We start from the raw sequence: 19,899 nt of genomic DNA, 5'->3' as shown, positions 1-19,899 counted from the left end.
ATGTCTCCAGATCTTTAGAGCAAAAACGACAGCAGCTAGCTATAAATCGTGCATCGAATAATTACGTTCATGCATTTTTAGCTGACGAGATGTATAAGCAATCACTTTCCCATCTTGTATTAAAACACAACCAAAACCGCTCAAGGAAACATCACTATAAACAACAAAATCCTTTCCTTATTCTGGTAAAGTTAAATCGGTGCTTCAGTTAACATCTACTTCAATTTCTCAAAACTTCCTTGACACTGATCATCCCAGACGAACTAAACATTATTATGCAAGAACTTTGTCATCGACAATGCTATCTTCAAAAATCCATTTACAAATCTTCGGTAATAACCAACTAATTCAAGAAAACTACGAACCTCTAACACATTCCTCGATGCTTTCTACTGAACAATTGCCTTGATCTTTTTGGATCACTCTAATTCCATCTATGATATAACATGACCCAAAAATACAACCTCATATAACTAGAATTCACACTTACTAAGCTTCCCATATAATTGTTTCTCTCGTAACACTTGCAAAACAATTCTAAGATGTTGCTCATACTGGATTCAAATTTTGAATAAACTAATATATCATCAATAAAAACTACCACAAACCGATTCAAATACGGTTGGAAAATATGATTCATGAAATCCATAAATCCCGCCGAGCATTCATCAATCCAAAAGGCATCACTAAAAATTCATAATGACCATACTTGTTCAAATGTCATTTTCGGTACATCATTTTCTTTCACTTTCAAATGATAGTAACCTAATCTCAAATCAATCTTTGAAAAGACAAAAGCTCCTTTTAGTTGATCAAATAAGTCATCAATACGGGTAAAGGGTATTGATTATTAATCGTCAACTTATTCAATTGTTGATAATCAATACAAAGCCTCATCGAACCATATTTCTTTTTGACAAAAAGCACTAGAGCTCCCTAAGGCGATACATTAGAGCGTATAAAACCACGATCCAATAAATCTTGCAATTGTACTTTTAATTCCTTCAATTTCATAGGTGACATACGATATGGGGCATTGACACCGGAGCCATACTAGGAAGCACTTCAATTGCAAACTCAACCTCTCGATCCAATGGTAATCCTAGTAATTCATTGGGAAACACATCAGGGAATTCACAAACAGTTTGAATCTTACAGCACTGACTATCAATAAAATTTGAATTGATAACATAGGCTAAAAAAGATTCACAAAATTGATGAAAAAGTTTATTAGCTCGAATTGCTGAAATGATACGAGCTGAACCACTCGTTCGAATACCATTTACCTCAATCTTATCACCGTTTTCACTCTAAACAACAAAATTCTTTTTACGGCAATCTAGAATCACCCCGTGCTCCGTAAGCCAATCCATTCCTAAAATTACATCAAAATCACCAAACAAAATTATCAACAAATCAACAAGGAAGGTTATATTCTGTATTATTAACGGACATCTCCGACACACCTGATCTACTAACACATATTGTCCTAATGGATATGGACTAGACACCATTATCGATACCACATCTCAGATTTTAAACTTCCCTACTCAACCAATTTAGTATTAACATATGAATGTGAAGATCCCAAATCTATCAAAGCATAAACATGTTCTGAATGTAATAAAAATATATATGTCATCATATCATTAGCATCACCATCCTCACGAGTCCGTACAATATAAGCTCGAGCTGGAGTTCGGCCTCATCGTTGAGTAACAACATCATTTCCTTCCTAGCACCATCTCTAAAATGAACCACTTTGGCTCGACCCATGACCTCTAAAAGCGGCATAGATATTTGAGAAGTAACAAGTGTAGCATTTTATTCTTTGGACAATCTCTAACAATAAAACATCTCCGAGTTAATTTCTAATATTCATCAAGGTGCTTTTTCCCGCAATGCTCACAATTCAGAATTTTAGTATCCCTGGATGGACTTTACACACTATTCGTAGACGGTCGGTTGTCTATCACAGTTTCTATCAGTTCTCTCTGACTTAAAATTTGATCTTCAGCTACCACGAAATTCTTTTGATATCTTCAGTTATGGATTTGAACTAACAGCTCCAGAACATTTTCTAACAGTACAGGTATTCTCAATCTTTTTATCAAAACCTAGTACTTGTTCTACCATTCTTGCCCTTTCAACTAAATCGCAAACTCAATGATTTTGTGTGATACCAATTGTACTCAACTCATCACATAAACCACAGTAAATCACTTGCAACATCAATTTCATCGGTATAAATTCAAACATACCTACTAAGTCACGAAAACTCTATTTCATAATCAACTACAAACATTTCATTTTATTTCGCATAAAAGACTCTTGTTTCCTGTCTTCAATATACAATTTACCCACATGTTTCTTTTGAAATTCTTTTTGGAAAAATTCCCAATTTACCTGATTTGCGGATACATGACGTGTCACTGATTGTCACCAGGTATATACTTCTCCTTGTAGTAGAGAAAGAACACATATTAAACTTTCACGCGGGTTGTATTCGAGTTGTTGCAAGATACGTTTAGTAGATTCAATCCAAATTTTAGTTGCAGAAGGATCAACTCCTTTCAATCCTAAAAATTCTGTTGCACCATATTTATGTAATTCTTTTTTCGGAGCTCGATGAACAGTAAGGGTAGATGTTGTAGCGGATGTAGTTCCGCCACTCATAAGAGTATCAACAATAGCTCTAAGTAGTCGTGAATCATCTCTTTCCTCAATATTACTTGCTCAACATTAGGTTGTTGAGTACTAATCGGATTAACACTCGTGTTACCGATTTGGTTTCATCTAATTCATTGGAAACATCATCTCCGCATACATTTCTTAATCAACATCATCATTATAATCATCCGACATTTTCAACTATAAAACAAAAATAAATATATATCAGCATCCAAATCCCGACTCAATTATGGCATGTACCTCTAGACTCAATTTCGACATCAATTTAGTCCGAGAACCGACTAAATCTGCAAAGCTTTAATACCACTAAACTGTAACATCTCTAACCCACATCTCCATGAAATAGGTTTGAGCATTACCAATCAAACAAACATAATTTCAAAACATTTCATATCATATAATATTCAAGTCAAAATCAATCAAACTCATACATATTGTCCCTTATTCGAGCCCTCGAGGCCCAAACTACATTATAGAAACAAATCGGGACTAATTCAGAAACTCAGAGAATTTTTTTTGTAGAATATTAAAAAATTTTCAAAGCTGCAGGGTTCACACGACCGTGTGGTAAGGCCGTGTGACTCACACGATCAGGAGATATGCTCGTGTATCAGGCCGTGTGGGCATTCGAAATAAGGACACACGACCTTGTCCCAGCCCGTGTCTATACCCGTGTAACTCTCTAACTTGGGTTACACGGCCAATCCCCACGCCTGCTCTTGATGTGCCCTATCGAAATGGCTTCGCACATCCGTGTACTAGTCGTATGTCTCACACGGCCCAGTCATACGCCTATGTGTTTGGTCGTGTGGACTCAATATGTACATTTAACAACAAGTTTACCATTCCCTACAAGCTTACACACTAAGCAACTCAAAAACCATTCGTTTAACCAATTCAAAACACAAACAAACATATCCAAAACATGTCAAAACAATCATCCTAGATGTCTAACCAATGTACCCTCATAGGTACCACAATTATATCCTCAAAGCATATCAATGAAACATCAATCAAATCTAATTTGTAAACATGGAAAACTCAATCTATTTACCCATTACATGTTCATTTAAACATTAACTTAATTATGCCATAATATGACCTCAAACATAAACACATATTTATATGTATATAACCATTCAATATTAACTTATAATCTTATTTACAAACAGTTCACAAAATGATTAATATTTAGACACCCTAGGTACATGCCGATAAAAAGAAAAATATCACCACGTTTGAGTTCGGGACCGTTGTTGGATGCTGAATCGGCGATCAAAATTAAGTACTTAACCAATTGAGCTTTGAACTTCAAAACACTAATTTCTCCTTCCTTTCTTTCCCTTTTTTCTTTTCTTTCTTTTTCTCCTTGTTTCGTTTTTATCCTGTTTCTTTCTATTTCTTTTTGTTTCTTTTATTTGTTATATTTACTTATTTAATATATAATATAACATATATACTTAATAATTAAGATATAATATTATAATATTATAATATATATTTTAACTTTAAGTTTTATAAATATCTATCTTATGTCGCCTCAATTATGACAGTTGGCTTAATTGCTTATTTAGTCTATTTAATTTTTCTTTAATCTATAATTCAACTTTCACTCTTTATGCAATTTAGTCCTTTTACCTAATTACTCTTAATTCAAGCAAATTCACCTAACCAAAACCTAATTAACTACATGTAATGGCCCAAATTTGAGGTTATCGGAATAGTGGTTTCGAGACCACAAATCCGATGAGAAAAATTTTATTTTTCTTATATTTTTATGGTCTACAATTTCACAAAATGATTTCGTGAAAATTTCGTTCGAAAATTTCGACGTTTAGCACTCAATTTAGTCAAAAGGACTAAATTGTAAAAGTGCAAAAGTTGAGTTCTACATGTTAGAGGTGTCCAATTGTTATGAAACTTTAAATTGGAGGTCCTTATATGGTAATTATACCATTGGTAACTTGGTAGACAAAAATGGACATGAGATAAGTGAAATAGAAAAATTTTAAGTTAGGGGCAATTTGGTAATCTAGTAATTAAAATGAATTAAAAGGAAAAAGATGACAAATTATGCTCATCTTCTTCATATGAACGAAATCAGCAAGGGGGGAAGCCATAGTTAGGGTTTTCAAGCTTCCAAGCTCCATAGTAAGTGATCCCAAGCCCCGTTTTTAATGTTCTTTACGTTTTGAGATCCCTAGCTTAATTTAGCTTATTCTAGCAATAATTTAACCTAGGGTTTATATTTGGAAAAATACCCATAGGTGAAAAGTGTTTATTTTGATGTTTTATGATAGAATATAAAGCTAGAAATTATGTTAAACAACTTTTGCTAAGCGATTTTAAGTGAAAACGAGTAAAACGACATAATCGTAAAAATACCTAATGTTCATAAGTACATGTTAGAGTGGGAATTTGATGTTGCCATAGAAGGAAAATGTTCATAATGTTATAAAACATAAGAATAAGAGATGAAGTTTAATTTTCGAGCCTTGGGGCAAAAATGTAATTATGTAAAAGTTTAGGGCAAAATGGTAATTTTGAAAAGTTAGAGTCGAGGGCTGTTTTGATGAATGTGATTATTAAATAAGTTAAATTTACTATTTTAGATCAAGAAGTAGAAACTCGAGGTTAGACAAAGGGAAGAATAAAGTTGAAGACTAAGTTGGTGAATTTGGCTATAATTGGTACCGAGGTAAGTTTACGTAAATAAATGCAATATTTCAATATTTATTATTAATGCTGTTAATTTCCAGCAATTATGAATTTATTTTATGAATTTATTTGATGATGATCCAAGCATGAAATGATAGAGACTTAAAATTTAAAAGTCCCGTTGATACATAAGGATGGTATCGATACGAATGTCATGACATTTGGGTAAAGAGATCCCATGTAAGACCATGTCCTGGACATGGCATTGGCACTAGATGAGAGGTCCCATGTAAGACCATGTCCTGGGACATGGCATTGGCACCAGATGAGAGGTCCCATGTAAGACCATGTCGGGACATGGCGTTATACTGAGATGAGAGGTCCCTATAAGACCATGTCCGGACATGGCATGGGCACTGCCATGAGAACATCCCATGTAAGACCATGTCTGGGACATGGCTTTGGCATGTTATTATCGAGAGACCTGAGTATCCTTATTATTCCAATGTAGCTCAACGGGCTTGTAAACGAATTATGTTCATGAAAGTTCGTTTAAAGCATAAATGGCAAGCTCGTAAGTTATAAGAGTTAAGAACTTATTATACTATCAATTGATGTTCGACGATGCAGCAAGAGTTGAGTAAGTTATGCACACAAGTATTCTAAGTAAACAAGTAAGAGAACTAGTATGAGATTAACTAAAGAGTAAACTAGAGATATAGACATTGAGTTTAATTATTTAAGTTAAATATTGTTATTTATTTGCTAGTAAACTTACTAAGCTTTATGCTTACTTCTTTTATTTCTCTTTCTCTTATAGTATTGCAAAGCTACTTCAAGGATCCTAAAGAAGTCGGAGATCGTCCACACTATCAACTACAACGCTTCAGTATTTTATATCGAAACACGTTTGAGTTATGGCATGTATAGGGATTTAGTTATTTTGTATGTTTGTAATGATGATTTTGCTAATGAGTGATGTGTAAGTATTTGATGATGTATGGTCATTAAAATGGTTAAGGATGAAGGTGTTTGTTGTTATGAAAGATTAGGTGATAAATTATGCATGGAAATCATGAAAGGATAAAATTTTGCAAAGAAACAGAATTCAGGCAGCACAGTGACGTGAATTTGAAAAATCACCCAAGATAGTATAAAATTAATTAGAGGGTGAATGATATATGGAATTAAAGCTTGTTGAGTCTATTTTCATAGAAAAATAACGGTGTAGCAAAAGGAAATTTATATTTTAAGATATGTGAATTTTAGTAAGATAGGGTCAGAACTGTTTTTGGAGTCCCCTGTTCTGAGTTTAGAAAATAATTACAAATTGTAAAAAATGGTTATGAGTTGAAATTTACATGCTTAGATTCCTTAATGAGTCTATTTTCTGTATAAACAAGTAATAACTTCATATGAAAATCCTACAGTGAGAAAACTTATTTTTAGTAACAAGAGGTCAGAATAGTCGAATGGTGAAACAGGGAGACTTTAACTAATAAACTGTACTAATTGGCTGAACCAAAATTCTAAAAATTTTATGGTGAGTAGATATATGAGTCTAGTTTCAGGAAAATTTACGGAATTAAATTTCGAGTTCTGTAGCTCAAGTTATAATTAATTTAGTAACTGCTGTGCGATTGGACAGATTTGCTGTAAATAGTGAAATAAATTTTCAAACCTAGTTTTTATGCTCGAATTGGTAAGATAAGCTAAGTAATGCCTCGTGCTCGACTCGAAACGGTCTCGGTAAGGGTGTTACATTTTATTGGTATCGAGCAGGTTTAGTCGGTTCTCGAAATATGCAGATGAATAAGAGTCTACCTATACATGCCATACTTATATATTTTTTGATAGTGTGACGACTCCCGATTTTAAAATGTTTTCTTTTATAGTTATGGATCCTGAACGAGCTAGTACAGATGAAGTAGAGAGTAATGCGCCTATTCCGCAGAAGGGACGGTGCCATCAGATGTTAATGTTAGTGAAAGACCTGCATCGATAGACGAGGAGGAGGAGCTAGAGAAGCCTTCTTCCAAGCCATGATCGATTGGTTTGCCGAGTTCGTTCAGTCGAATCCACAGTAAGACCTCCACCCCTCAAGATTCACAGGTTCCCCATGTAGCTTCCCCACTGCAGTATAATTATCGGGAGAGACCACTGTTGATAAGATTAGGAAGCAAGGGAAGAATTTGGGCTACCAAAGATGATGATGCGTAAAAAGCGATCGGCTTGAGAATACCATCGTGGTTTTTGAAGAATTATCTTGTACACCGAAGAATGTATGAAGTGTGTGGTCTCACTTCTCGAGATTCACTTATCATTGGTGGAAGACTCTCGTGTCTATAGTACCGAAGTGAGAGGGTTACTTGGGATTTCTTTCAGGAGAAGTTTCAAAGAAGTACATCACCGAGATTTATAGATCGAAAAGGAAGGAGTTTCTTGAGCTAAAACAAGGTAAGATGTCCGTGACTGAATATGAACGCGAATTTGTCAGACTTAGTAAGTATGCTCGGAATTTGTATCCATCGAAGCTAACATGTGCAAGAGATTTGAAGATGGGCTTAATGATGACATCCGACTATCATGGGTGTATTGGAAATCGAGAGTTTGTTGTTCGTAGAAAGAGTTGGTAAAGCGTAAGATTTGCTAAAAGAAAAGAGAAAAGCAAAACCGAGTGAAGCAGGATAAAAAGAAGAGGCAGATGAGTAAATCATTTCAGTCTATGTCTAAGAGGCCTAGGGAGCTCTCTAGCGGATCATATTTTCCAGCTAGATATCCTGGCCGAAGCAGAAGTAGAAGATTCGAGGGTTTTAGAGCTCAAACCACTACGCAGGCATCTGGCAAGATTTCGACCTCCTAGGCCGGAATGTCCTCAATGTGGGAGATGCCACCCCGGAGAGTGTAGAGCAGGTGAAAATGTTTGTTTCAGATGTGGAGCGTCCGATCACTTTATTCGGGATTGTCCTGAAACAGCTAAAAGAGAAGAGATAACGAGTGTGAGATCGGAAATGCTCCTACCGAGGTAGACCGCAGAAAAATCCGGAGTGGGAGCGAGTAATAGGAGTGCATCCAGAGATTCAAGAATGAGATCGGATGTTAGAGCAACCGCGAGAACATATGCTATTCGTGCTCGTGAAGAGGCGCCTCTCCTAATATAATTACGGTACATTTTCTCTTTATGACACTAATGTTATTGCATTAATTGATCCTCGGCTCTACACATTCATATATATGCACGATATTAGTATTTGTTAAAAATTTGTCTGTTGAACCATCAATTTGTGGTTAAAGTCTCGAACCCATCGGACCGGTTTGTGATAGTGGATAAAGTTTATAAAATTGTCCACCGATGGTAAAAGGTATTTGTTTCCGTTGACTTGATGTTATTGCCTTTTGATGAGTTTGATGTGATATTGGGCATGGATTGGTTAACTCAAAGATGATGCAAGAGTAAATCGTAGACAAAAATATGTTGTGTTGAAATGCCGAATGGAGAATTACTTTGGGTTAAATCTAATTAGACGAGGGATTATCCGATATAATTTCAGAATGTCACTCGTGAGGTGTGTCGAAAAGGGTATGATATTTATTTGGCGTATGTGTTGGATACTAAAGTATCTCGAGTCAAAGATACTGAGCAAGTGCCATTGTATGTGAATTTTCGATGTGTTTCAGAGGAATTACCGGGTTGCCACCGAAAGAAGTGGAATTTTCTATAGATCCGATTTGAACTACCCCAATTTCCATAGCTCAGATCGTATGGCTCCTCAGAATTAAAAGAGTTAAAGGCACGATTCATGGAACTTGTTGATGAGAGGTTTTGTTCGTCCGAGTCATTCACCTTAGGGTGCTCCGATTGCTTTGTGAAAAAGAAAGACGGGTCTTTGAGATTGTGTATCGACTATCGGCAGCTCAATAAGGTAACTATAAAGAATAAGTACCCGTTGCCTCGAATTGATGACTTATTTGATCAACTGAAAGGTACCACAGTATTTTCAAAGATTGATCTCCGATCGGGTTATTACCAGTTACGGGTAAAAGAGCCAGATGTGCCAAAGACAGCTTTCAGAACCAGGTATGGGCATTATGAGTTTCTGGTTATGCCGTTTGGGTTGACTAATGCACTTGCAGTATTCATGGATTTGATGAACCGGATATTCAGACTGTATCTAGATAGGTTTGTAGTAGTTTTCATTGATGACATTTTAGTCTATTCTGGATGAAACCGAGCATGCGTAACATTTGAAAATAGTGTTGCAAATTCTGCGTGAAAAGAAGCTTTATGCTAAATTCAGTAAATGTGAATTTTGGCTTCAAGAGGTAGGTTTTCTCGGACATATTGTATCTGCAGAAGGCATCAGGGTAGATCCGAGTAAAATCTCAGCTATTGTCAATTGGAGTCCACCAAAAATGTATCCGAAGTTAGAAGTTTCTTGGGATTAATGGATATTATCGGAGATTTGTATGGGGTTTTCTATGATAGCTTCTCCAATGACTCATTTATTACGTAAAGATGTTAAATTTGAATGGATGATAAATGCCAAGCAAAGTTTTGACCGATTGAAGAAATTGTTGACTAAGCACTGTGTTAGTACAAATGAATCGTAAGGAATTTATTATTTATAGTGATGCATCATTAAATGGTTTGGGTTGTGTCTTGATGCAAGAAGATAAAGTAATAGCCTATGCTTCAAGACAACTTAAGCCACATGAAAGAAACTACCCGGTACATGATCTCGAATTAGCTGCTATTGTATTTGCATTGAAAATATGGCGGCATTATTTGTATGGTGAAAAGTGTCATATTTATACTGATCACAAAAGCTTGAAATATTTGATGACACAGAAAGATTTGAATTTGAGACAACGCAGGTGGCTTGAATTGATAAAGGATTATGATTTGGTTATTGATTACCATCCGTAAGGCTAACGTGGTAGTCGATGCTTTGAGCCGAAAATCTCTATTTGCTTTACGAGCTATGAATGCCCGGTTGTCACTGACTGATGATGGTTCAATCATAGCTGAAACGAAGGCTAAATCGATGTTTCATCAACAACTATGTGAGGCTCGAAAAATGATGAAAAGTTACGTGCTAACGGGCACATTATGAGTCCGTAATTATTCGAAATTTGATCGGACCGATGGTTGTTTATTATTTAGAGGTAGAGTATGTATCAAGAATTCGAGCTTATACTGTAAGATTCTACACGAGCCCATAGCGGTACTATGTCGTACATCCGGGAGTAATAAAATGTATAATGACTTGAAAAAGATGTATTGGTGGCCGGGTATGAAACGTGATATCTCTGAGTTTGTATCAAGATGTTTAGTATGTCAGCAGGTTAAAGCTGAACATCAGGTACCTTCGGGGTTGCTTCAACCAATCACTATACCGGAATGGAAATGGGAAAGAGTCACTATGGATTTTGTATCTGGGTTGCCGATGTCTCCAAAGAAGAAAGATGCCATTTGGGTAATTGTCGATCGATTGACAAAGTCCGCGCACTTTATCCCAGTATGTATGGATTATTCTTTAGATAAATTGGCTGAATTGTATATATCTGAGATTGTTAGACTACATGGAGTGCCTGTCTCCATTATATCAGACAGAGATCCCCGATTTACGTCTCGTTTCTAGAACAAATTACAAGAAGCTTTGGGTACTCAGTTGTATTTCAAGATCGTGCATTTCATCCTCGATGATGGCCAATCTGAAGTGTAATTCGTGTATTGGAAGATATGTCCGATGTTGCGTATTAGAGTTTCAAGGTAATTGGGAAAGGTGTCTACCTTTGATTGAATTTGCTTACAATAATGCGTTATCGATCTAGTATTAAAATGGCTCGTATGAAGCTTTGTATGGTAGAAAATGTAGAACACCGTTATATTGGATGAGCTCATGAAAAGAAAATACAGGGGTTGATTTAATCCGAGAAATGAAGAAAAGTCAAGTCGATTCGAGATAGTCTAAAGCGACTTCGATCGACAAAAGTCATATGCCGATCTTAAACGAAGGGAGATTGAATTTCAAGTGGGTGATAAAGTATTCTTAAAAGTGTCTCCTTGGAAGAAAGTTCTCCGGTTCGGTCGAAAGGGTAAATTGAGTCCAAGATTTATCGGACCATATGAGATTATAGAAAGAATTGGACCAGTTGCTTACCGATTGGCTTTACCACCGGAACTCGACAAAATTCATAATGTATTTCATGTATCTATGCTACGACGGTATCGATCAGATCCTTCACATGTTATTACTCCAACAGAAGTAGAAATTCAGCCGGATATGACTTATAATGAAGAACCGGTTAAAGTATTAGCACGAGAAACAAAGGAGCTTAGAAACAAAAGGTAAATCGGTGAAAGTGCTATGGCAAAAGCACGGGATTGAGGAAGCAACATAGGAACCGGAAGAGACAATGAGGAAGCAATACCCGAATCTCTTTACTGGTAAGATTTTCGAGGACGAAAATCCTAAAAAGGGGGGGAGAGTTGTAATGGCCCAAATTTGAGGTTATCGGAATAGTGGTTTCGAGACCACAAACCGATGAGAAAAATTTTATTTTCTTATATTTTTATGGTCTACAATTTCACAAAATGATTTCGTGAAAATTTCGTTCGAAAATTTCGACGTTTGGGCACTCAATTTAGTCAAAAGGACTAAATTGTAAAAGTGCAAAAGTTGAGTTCTACATGTTAGAGGTGTCCAATTGTTATGAAACTTTAAATTGGAGGTCCTTATATGGTAATTATACCATTGGTAACTTGGTAGACAAAATGGACATGAGATAAGTGAAATAGAAAATTTTAAGTTAGGGGCAATTTGGTAATCTAGTAATTAAAATGAATTAAAAGGAAAAAGATGACAAATTATGCTCATCTTCTTCATATGAACGAAATCAGCAAGGGGGGAAGCCATAGTTAGGGTTTTCAAGCTTCCAAGCTCCATAGTAAGTGATCCCAAGCCCGGTTTTTAATGTTCTTTACGTTTTTGAGATCCCGGTAGCTTAATTTAGCTTATTCTAGCAATAATTTAACCTAGGGTTTATATTTGGAAAAATACCCATAGGTGAAAAGTGTTTATTTTGATGTTTTATGATAGAATATAAAGCTAGAAATTATGTTAAACAACTTTTGCTAAGCGATTTTAAGTGAAAACGAGTAAAACGACATAATCTAGAAAATACCTAATGTTCATAAGTACATGTTAGAGTGGGAATTTGATGTTGCCATAGAAGGAAAAATGTTCATAATGTTATAAAACATAAGAATAAGAGATGAAGTTTAATTTTCGAGCCTTGGGGCAAAAATGTAATTATGTAAAAGTTTAGGGGCAAAATGGTAATTTTGAAAAAGTTAGAGTCGAGGGCTGTTTTGATGAATGTGATTATTAAATAAGTTAAATTTACTATTTTAGATCAAGAAGTACGAAACTCGAGGTTAGACAAAGGGAAGAATAAAGTTGAAGACTAAGTTGGTGAATTTGGCTATAATTGGTACCGAGGTAAGTTTACGGTAAATAAATGCAATATTTCAATATTTATTATTAATGCTGTTAATTTCCAGCAATTATGAATTTATTTTATGAATTTATTTGATGATGATCCAAGCATGAAATGATAGAGACTTAAAATTTAAAAGTCCCGTTGATACATAAGGATGGTATCGATCGAATGTCATGACATTTGGGTAAAGAGATCCCATGTAAGACCATGTCTCGGGACATGGCATTGGCACCGAGATGAGAGGTCCCATGTAAGACCATGTCTGGGACATGGCATTGGCACCGAGATGAGAGGTCCCATGTAAGACCATGTCAGGACATGGCGTTATGCCAGATGAGAGGTCCCTATAAGACCATGTCGGACATGGCATGGGCACCCATGAGAACATCCCATGTAAGACCATGTCGGACATGGCTTTGGCATGTTATTATCGAAGAGACCTGAGTATCCTTATTATTCCAATGTAGCTCAACGGGCTTGTAAACGAATTATGTTCATGAAAGTTCGAGTTTAAAGCATAAATGGCAAGCTCGTAAGTTATAAGAGTTAAGAACTTATTATACTATCAATTGATGTTCAACGATGCAGCAAGAGTTGAGTAAGTTATGCACACAAGTATTCTAAGTAAACAAGTAAGAGAACTAGTATGAGATTAACTAAAGAGTAAACTAGAGATATAGACATTGAGTTTAATTATTTAAGTTAAATATTGTTATTTATTTGCTAGTAAACTTACTAAGCTTTATGCTTACTTCTTTTATTTCTCTTTCTCTTATAGTATTGCAAAGCTACTTCAAGGATCCTAAAGAAGTCGGAGATCGTCCACACTATCAACTACAACTGCTCGGTATTTTATATCGAAACACGTTTGAGTTATGGCATGTATAGGGATTTAGTTATTTTGTATGTTTGTAATGATGATTTTGCTAATGAGTGATGTGTAAGTATTTGATGATGTATGGTCATTAAAATGGTTAAGGATGAAGGTGTTTGTTGTTATGAAAGATTAGGTGATAAATTATGCATGGAAATCATGAAAGGATAAAATTTTGCAAAGAAACAGAATTCAGGCAGTACAGTGACGTGAATTTGAAAAATCACCCAAGATAGTATAAAATTAATTAGAGGGTGAATGATATATGGAATTAAAGCTTGTTGAGTCTATTTTCATAGAAAAATAACGGTGTAGCAAAAGGAAATTTATATTTTAAGATATGTGAATTTTAGTAAGATAGGGTCAGAACTGTTTTTGGAGTCCCCTGTTCTGAGTTTAGAAAATAATTACAAATTGTAAAAAATGGTTATGAGTTGAAATTTACATGCTTAGATTCCTTAATGAGTCTATTTTCTGTATAAACAAGTAATAACTTCATATGAAAATCCTACAGTGAGAAAACTTATTTTTAGTAACAAGAGGTCAGAATAGTCGAATGGTGAAACAGGGAGACTTTAACTAATAAACTGTACTAATTGGCTGAACCAAAATTCTAAAAATTTTATGGTGAGTAGATATATGAGTCTAGTTTCAGGAAAATTTACGGAATTAAATTTCGAGTTCTGTAGCTCAAGTTATAATTAATTTAGTAACTGCTGTGCGATTGGACAGATTTGCTGTAAATAGTGAAATAAATTTTCAAACCTAGTTTTTATGCTCCGAATTGGTAAGATAAGCTAAGTAATGCCTCGTGCTCGACTCGAAACGGTCTCGGTAAGGGTGTTACACTAATTAACTAGCTTCAAATATTTTTAGTAAATATTTACGAATCTGATTTACGGTAACGGAGTCTAAAAAATGTATTTTTCGACACTCGTGACTACCGAGTCATTGTGTCTCATCGGCTAAACCGAAGTAAATTGGCACCTAGTGGCTCATAGAATATATCCGAAGTAATAATTTGACACCCAGTGTCTCATCGACTCAAGTTGAAGAAATCCTCGAACTCTTCCAATCCTATGGCATGCTATCTATATCCAACTCAGCCCGATACAGTTAATAGGGTTTCAATTCATTTTTCAAATACAGCCAATATTCAATTCAATTCAAATAATCAATATATATTCAATATATATACCAATTCAATCAATATAAATTCAATAAATTCATCACGTACTAAATCAAGTCATTTCAATTGCAAAACACAATAATTCTCACCTCAACACTTACCATATACATTAAATTGAATTATAACAATTAACAACTAAATTCAGATTAGAAATACCACTGAGTTTTTACTCAGCGTACGTTTTTGTTTTTCGTACGCAGGTTAGGTACTTAATTTTGATCGTCGATTCAGCATCCAACAACGGTCCCGAACTCAAATGTAGTGATGTTTATCATTTTTGTGTCGGCATGTACCTAAGGTGTCTAATTATTAGTCATTTTATGGATTGATTGTAAATAAGGGACAATAAGTATGAGTTTGATTGGTTTTGACTTGAATATTATATAATATGAAATGTTTTGAAAATATGTTTGTTTGATTGGTAATGCTTCAAACCCTATTCGTGATTTAATGTGGATTAGGTGTTACGTTTAGTAGTATCAAAACCGTTGGTTCACATTGAAAAATTAGAAAATTGTGTGTTAATTCACCAAAAGATTAAAAGAAAAGGCTGTCAACGTTAAAACGATTGGAAAGGTAGTTTAGATTAGTATCCTATCTATTTAATTGTTTTTGCCAAACTTTAACTTCATTAACAAAATTAAGAAACTGAGTGGTGACAAAATTAATTAAATTTTAATTTAATGAAAGAGAATTGAAATTGATATTTTAAAAATATTTTTATTATCAATCATAAGAATCGATTTTCTTTGTAGGTTTTCTTATAAATATTTTATTTGTAGAAAGTCCTTATCCCTCAAACGTATACGTAAAAAATAGAAAGAAAAAGAATCACAGGCACGCAACGCAACTTCAATTTTCAACTCTCAGTTTTACTGTTTTAACTCTCTTGGTGTTGGTGATGTTCTCAATATACTATTTATTTTTTATTTAAAAGTTAAGACTAGTTTTAGCTTAAGGATGTAATTGAATTTTAGTTAAATTATATTTGAAAATTAATTTTTGTATTTGAGTTCGACTCAATAATTAATTTTAATGTTAATAATATATATTAAAAATAATAACATAATTTAATAATATAAAAATATGAAAAGCTCAATAAGACTTGAAAGCTTTTTGAGTCATTATTACTAAGCTCGAATTTAGCTTGATTGATAGCTTGAATTATTCAAGCTTGATAAAGCGCACTAATTACTAAACCATGTTCAAATTCTTTTAAATCAAACTCGAGTAGCTCACGAGCACTTTGTGTCTCATTTATACCCTATATCTAGGCATTGTATAAAAAGTCTCACTCTTTAGGATGTTTTATAAAAAAAGGTTAATATACTAATTGGTACTTGAGATTAATTTCAATGTTCAATTTAATATTTGTTTTTTTTCTAATTTAGCACTAAGTTTGGTTTTAATGTTCAAATTAAAGGCTAATATACTACTCGGTACTTAAGATCAATTTCAATGTTCAATTTGATATTTGACTTTTTCCCAATTTGTTACTTAAACTTGGCTTTAATGATCAAATTGGTACTTAAGATATTTTTGTCTCAAGTAAGCACTTGAGTTTGACTTCAATGTTCAATTTAATACTTGAATTTTTTTTGATCCTACTATCTATGTTATTTTTACTACAACAAATGTCGAATATTCATTGGGACAAATGATTTCATTTAGTATGGATACCAAATTGAATCTTGAAGCCAAACTCGGATATCGAATTGAAACAAAAATCTCGGTACCAAATTAAATATTAATAACAAATTCAGTTACCAAATGATATATTTACACAAAGATTAATAATAGATATATTAAAAATAAGGGTAAACTACACCCAAAGTCACTAAACTTTAGTAAGTTTATGTTTTGATCACTTAACTTTAAAATGTTACAAAGGGTCATTGAACTATTCGATAGTTTTCATTTAAGTCATTGGGCAGTTAAGTTTTTTAAAAGAAAAAAAAATTATCTCGCAAGCTCTAAGTGACGACTTGACAAACAATACAGTGGATCAGTACCTATCGAAAAATAGAAGAACATACCTTAGATATAAGTCTATTTAACATTCAGTGTTGAAGACCAAAGAAGAAAGCTATTTGAATTTTGGTTCGGAGATTCAGGATGTTCAAAGTTGTTTCATGAAAAAACCTGAACTGAAAAGAGAAGGCAAATGAGAGCTTTTGATTGGTGCGAAAAGTAACAGAGAATGCCATACAACAACGATTTTAACAGTTCGAGTGACTTAAAATGAAAACTTTTGAATAATTTAGTGATTATTTTGTAACTTTTAAAAGTTAAGTGACCAAAATGTAAATTACTAATAGTTTAGTAACTTGGGTGTAGTTTATCCCGAAAATAAAAATGGAAAAACGGATGCGAAACGAAAGGAGACGTCTTTGTCGTCGATTTTCCCGGCACAGGAAGCGCAGAAGGTAGCGAAGCGAGTGTAGGAGACGCTTTCAGAGAAGCATAGTTGAAATGAACCAATTGATAGAACTGATTGCCGATATACCGCCCTTATCAACCTCGTTCAAAAACTCCCCGACGAACTTCACCACGATACAATGGTTAGCACTCAGCATATAAATTTTACTGTTAATCTATTTTACTAGAAAGATTCATGATCCATTCGTTTGGTTAATATTAAAAACAAAATATTTATTTGGCTATCTTTTTCTAGGTTCCGTTTGTGAAATCGGCGGTTTTTCCTGGTCGTTTGGTTCACACGAATGAGTTTCTGGTGTCGTTATTGTTTACGCTAAGTTAGGAGTTTAATTTAAAGTCAAAGAAGCATGGAATTTCCATTAAAAGAATGTGAATTTGCAGGTTCTACTGGGAGAAAGCTACTATGTAGAAAGAACAGCTAAACAAACTAGTGAAATTCTAAAGAGAAGGGGAAAGTCATCGGAACCTGAAGTGGATTGAGTCTTCTGAAGCAGCATTAAGTTTCCCAATCGCCTTATTTGTTGTTTGTTAATTCGTTGAATAAGCATTACTCTGATTTCTTTTGTACCTAGTATTTACTGATTACTTTCATTTTATTGTTACAGGAAGGCCTTGTGGAGCTCAGAGAAGAGGATGAAGAGGAAAATACCACCGAACCGGTGTCTCAATTAGGCAGAGGTTCCTTCTCCTTTTCTTTTTCACATTACTTGCATCATATTGAAACTTTGGAGTCTGTTTAATTTAGCGAAGATGATATGCCAGCTGCTTGATTCTAAGTTGATACTTCATACTAACCTAATTGCAGCGCCAGTTGCTTGCGCAACATGTTGCATTACTTGTTCCTATACTGTTAGATTTTTTATTGCCAAGGTGTTCCGTATCATGCAGCCTACTTATCTGATGAATGTTAGTTTTCTTTTCCTAATTGATTAGGATTAATTAAAAAGGTTATTGATTACTTTTCTGAAGTTGAGGATTGAAATTAATTTATTTTTTTCCCTTTTCACGTCATTTGGAGCAAGGATGTCCTACTTTTGCTGAAGAAAACAAATTAATGGGTGCACCTGAGGATGATGAATATGCTCGTATAATGTCGAGGTTGGAAGAACTTGAGAAAGAACTTGCAGCTAAAAGTTATGGAGAGAATGAAAAGTGGGATACTAATGCTGCCGAAAGTGATGGTGAAGAAGATTAGCAGAGTAAAGTTGTTTCTTCACAAAAACGAAGCTGAAGGTTACAGTTCTCTTGATCATGGTCCTAGATATTAAGGGGTACTGTTGAGACTTGCTACTTCTTACCTGCTGAATACAAATATACAATCATATGGTGAAGATTTTTCTAGTTGCTTATGAAATAGGTGTATCAGCCCAGGAAACCACTTCTGCAGTCAAAAGGCAAAGATCCAATGAGTGAAGAGATCTCTAATAAATATCAGTTAGCTGTAAGAGGTGAAATCCTTGTATTCCTTTATTCTTTTAGAATCTTTTTTACTTACTGATAACCGGCATCCTGAATATTTGTACTACCCATTGTTTCTTGTATGTTTCAAACTGCAGTCTACTGGATTTACTGTGGGACCTGTTATCAAAGGTTGGTATTTGTGGTGTATGGCCTTATGGTTGTAAACTAAAGAAGAGAAAGTAAATATCTTCTCACATCTTCCACTAGATGCAAATATCATTTCAGTTTTTTTTTTATATGAAATGATTCCTTTATTTTATCTTATTAAGGTGAAATGTCTCATAGTCAATGTATGCCTCAAGCCACCGAGATAAGGATGTTATATCCTTCCATAAATGCATCTGTTCCTTCTGAAAAGGTGAAATCTGAAGCTGAACATTCATCAAGAGACGAGGTATTTGAACTCTGTAGTATTCTTATGGCATCATCTCTTCAAGCCTTGCTCCCCCAGGATTCGTTTTGCTTGTCTACATGCATCCTTTTATCTTGATTGCTGCTAGGTGTCTATTTTGAATATCCAAGTTCTTTTTCTTTTTTTCTAACAGATCTTGACATGACATAAACTATCTATTTTGAATTTGTCTTCTCAAATTGTATTACTGTGGGATGAATTTTCTTTTATATAGTTTTCAGGGACAGTTGCTCTCACTACAGCTTGAATACCAGGAAATGCAAGGTAATGTGTCTTTTTTTCTCCTTTATACCTTTCATATACTTTTTGCAATAGCTAAGCTTGCATTAAGATTTTATATGGCGCAATTAGATCAAGCAACCCGTGTATGCAACTATTCATGTCATTTTTTTATGTCAATCACGTAAATACATTCAAGTCGTGTTCAAAATTATCTGGTCTAGTCGCAACCTCAAGAACAATAATCATCAATATTGTAAGTTGCAAGTTAGCACTCGTTTCAGTAACCGGACTTAGATCTAGACAGTTTTGTAGTCATCCCACCACTTTTCTTTTGATTTAAGAGAGAAGAAGTCAGTCTTAAGTTTTTGAGCAAGAGGAAATATGCAGTTTCCATTGAATCAAATGCTTGCGTAACATTGTTGTCTAAACCACTTGGGCTTCTTCGAG

The 19,899-nt window shown here is 34.5% G+C and overlaps 2 long non-coding RNA genes across 5 annotated transcripts; both read left to right on the top strand.

Annotated features, from left to right (window-relative positions):
- The first annotated feature begins 4,770 nt into the window (after positions 1–4,770).
- On the top strand, positions 4,771–13,859 carry LOC105801042 (uncharacterized). 3 transcript variants are annotated; one of them, XR_008193302.1, is made up of 3 exons: positions 4,771–4,842; positions 12,768–12,854; positions 13,634–13,859. It is a non-coding gene; the product is annotated as an uncharacterized LOC105801042 (long non-coding RNA). The 3 variants fall into 3 exon arrangements; XR_008193303.1 differs by lacking the exon at positions 4,771–4,842 and adding an exon at positions 11,723–11,800; XR_008193301.1 differs by lacking the exon at positions 4,771–4,842 and adding an exon at positions 12,229–12,300.
- Positions 13,860–17,311: 3,452 nt separating this feature from the next.
- On the top strand, positions 17,312–19,565 carry LOC128036572 (uncharacterized). 2 transcript variants are annotated; one of them, XR_008193300.1, is made up of 9 exons: positions 17,312–17,479; positions 17,593–17,652; positions 17,739–18,035; positions 18,163–18,263; positions 18,380–18,628; positions 18,715–18,805; positions 18,914–18,947; positions 19,088–19,318; positions 19,445–19,565. It is a non-coding gene; the product is annotated as an uncharacterized LOC128036572 (long non-coding RNA). The 2 variants fall into 2 exon arrangements; XR_008193299.1 differs by having other exon boundaries at positions 17,739–18,628; positions 19,088–19,212.
- Positions 19,566–19,899: the final 334 nt, after the last annotated feature.

The sequence above is a fragment of the Gossypium raimondii genome, unplaced genomic scaffold (genome assembly GCF_025698545.1).
Source record: "Gossypium raimondii isolate GPD5lz unplaced genomic scaffold, ASM2569854v1 Contig00020, whole genome shotgun sequence".
NCBI lineage: Eukaryota > Viridiplantae > Streptophyta > Magnoliopsida > Malvales > Malvaceae > Gossypium > Gossypium raimondii.
This window is presented reverse-complemented; position numbering and strand designations above follow the sequence as displayed.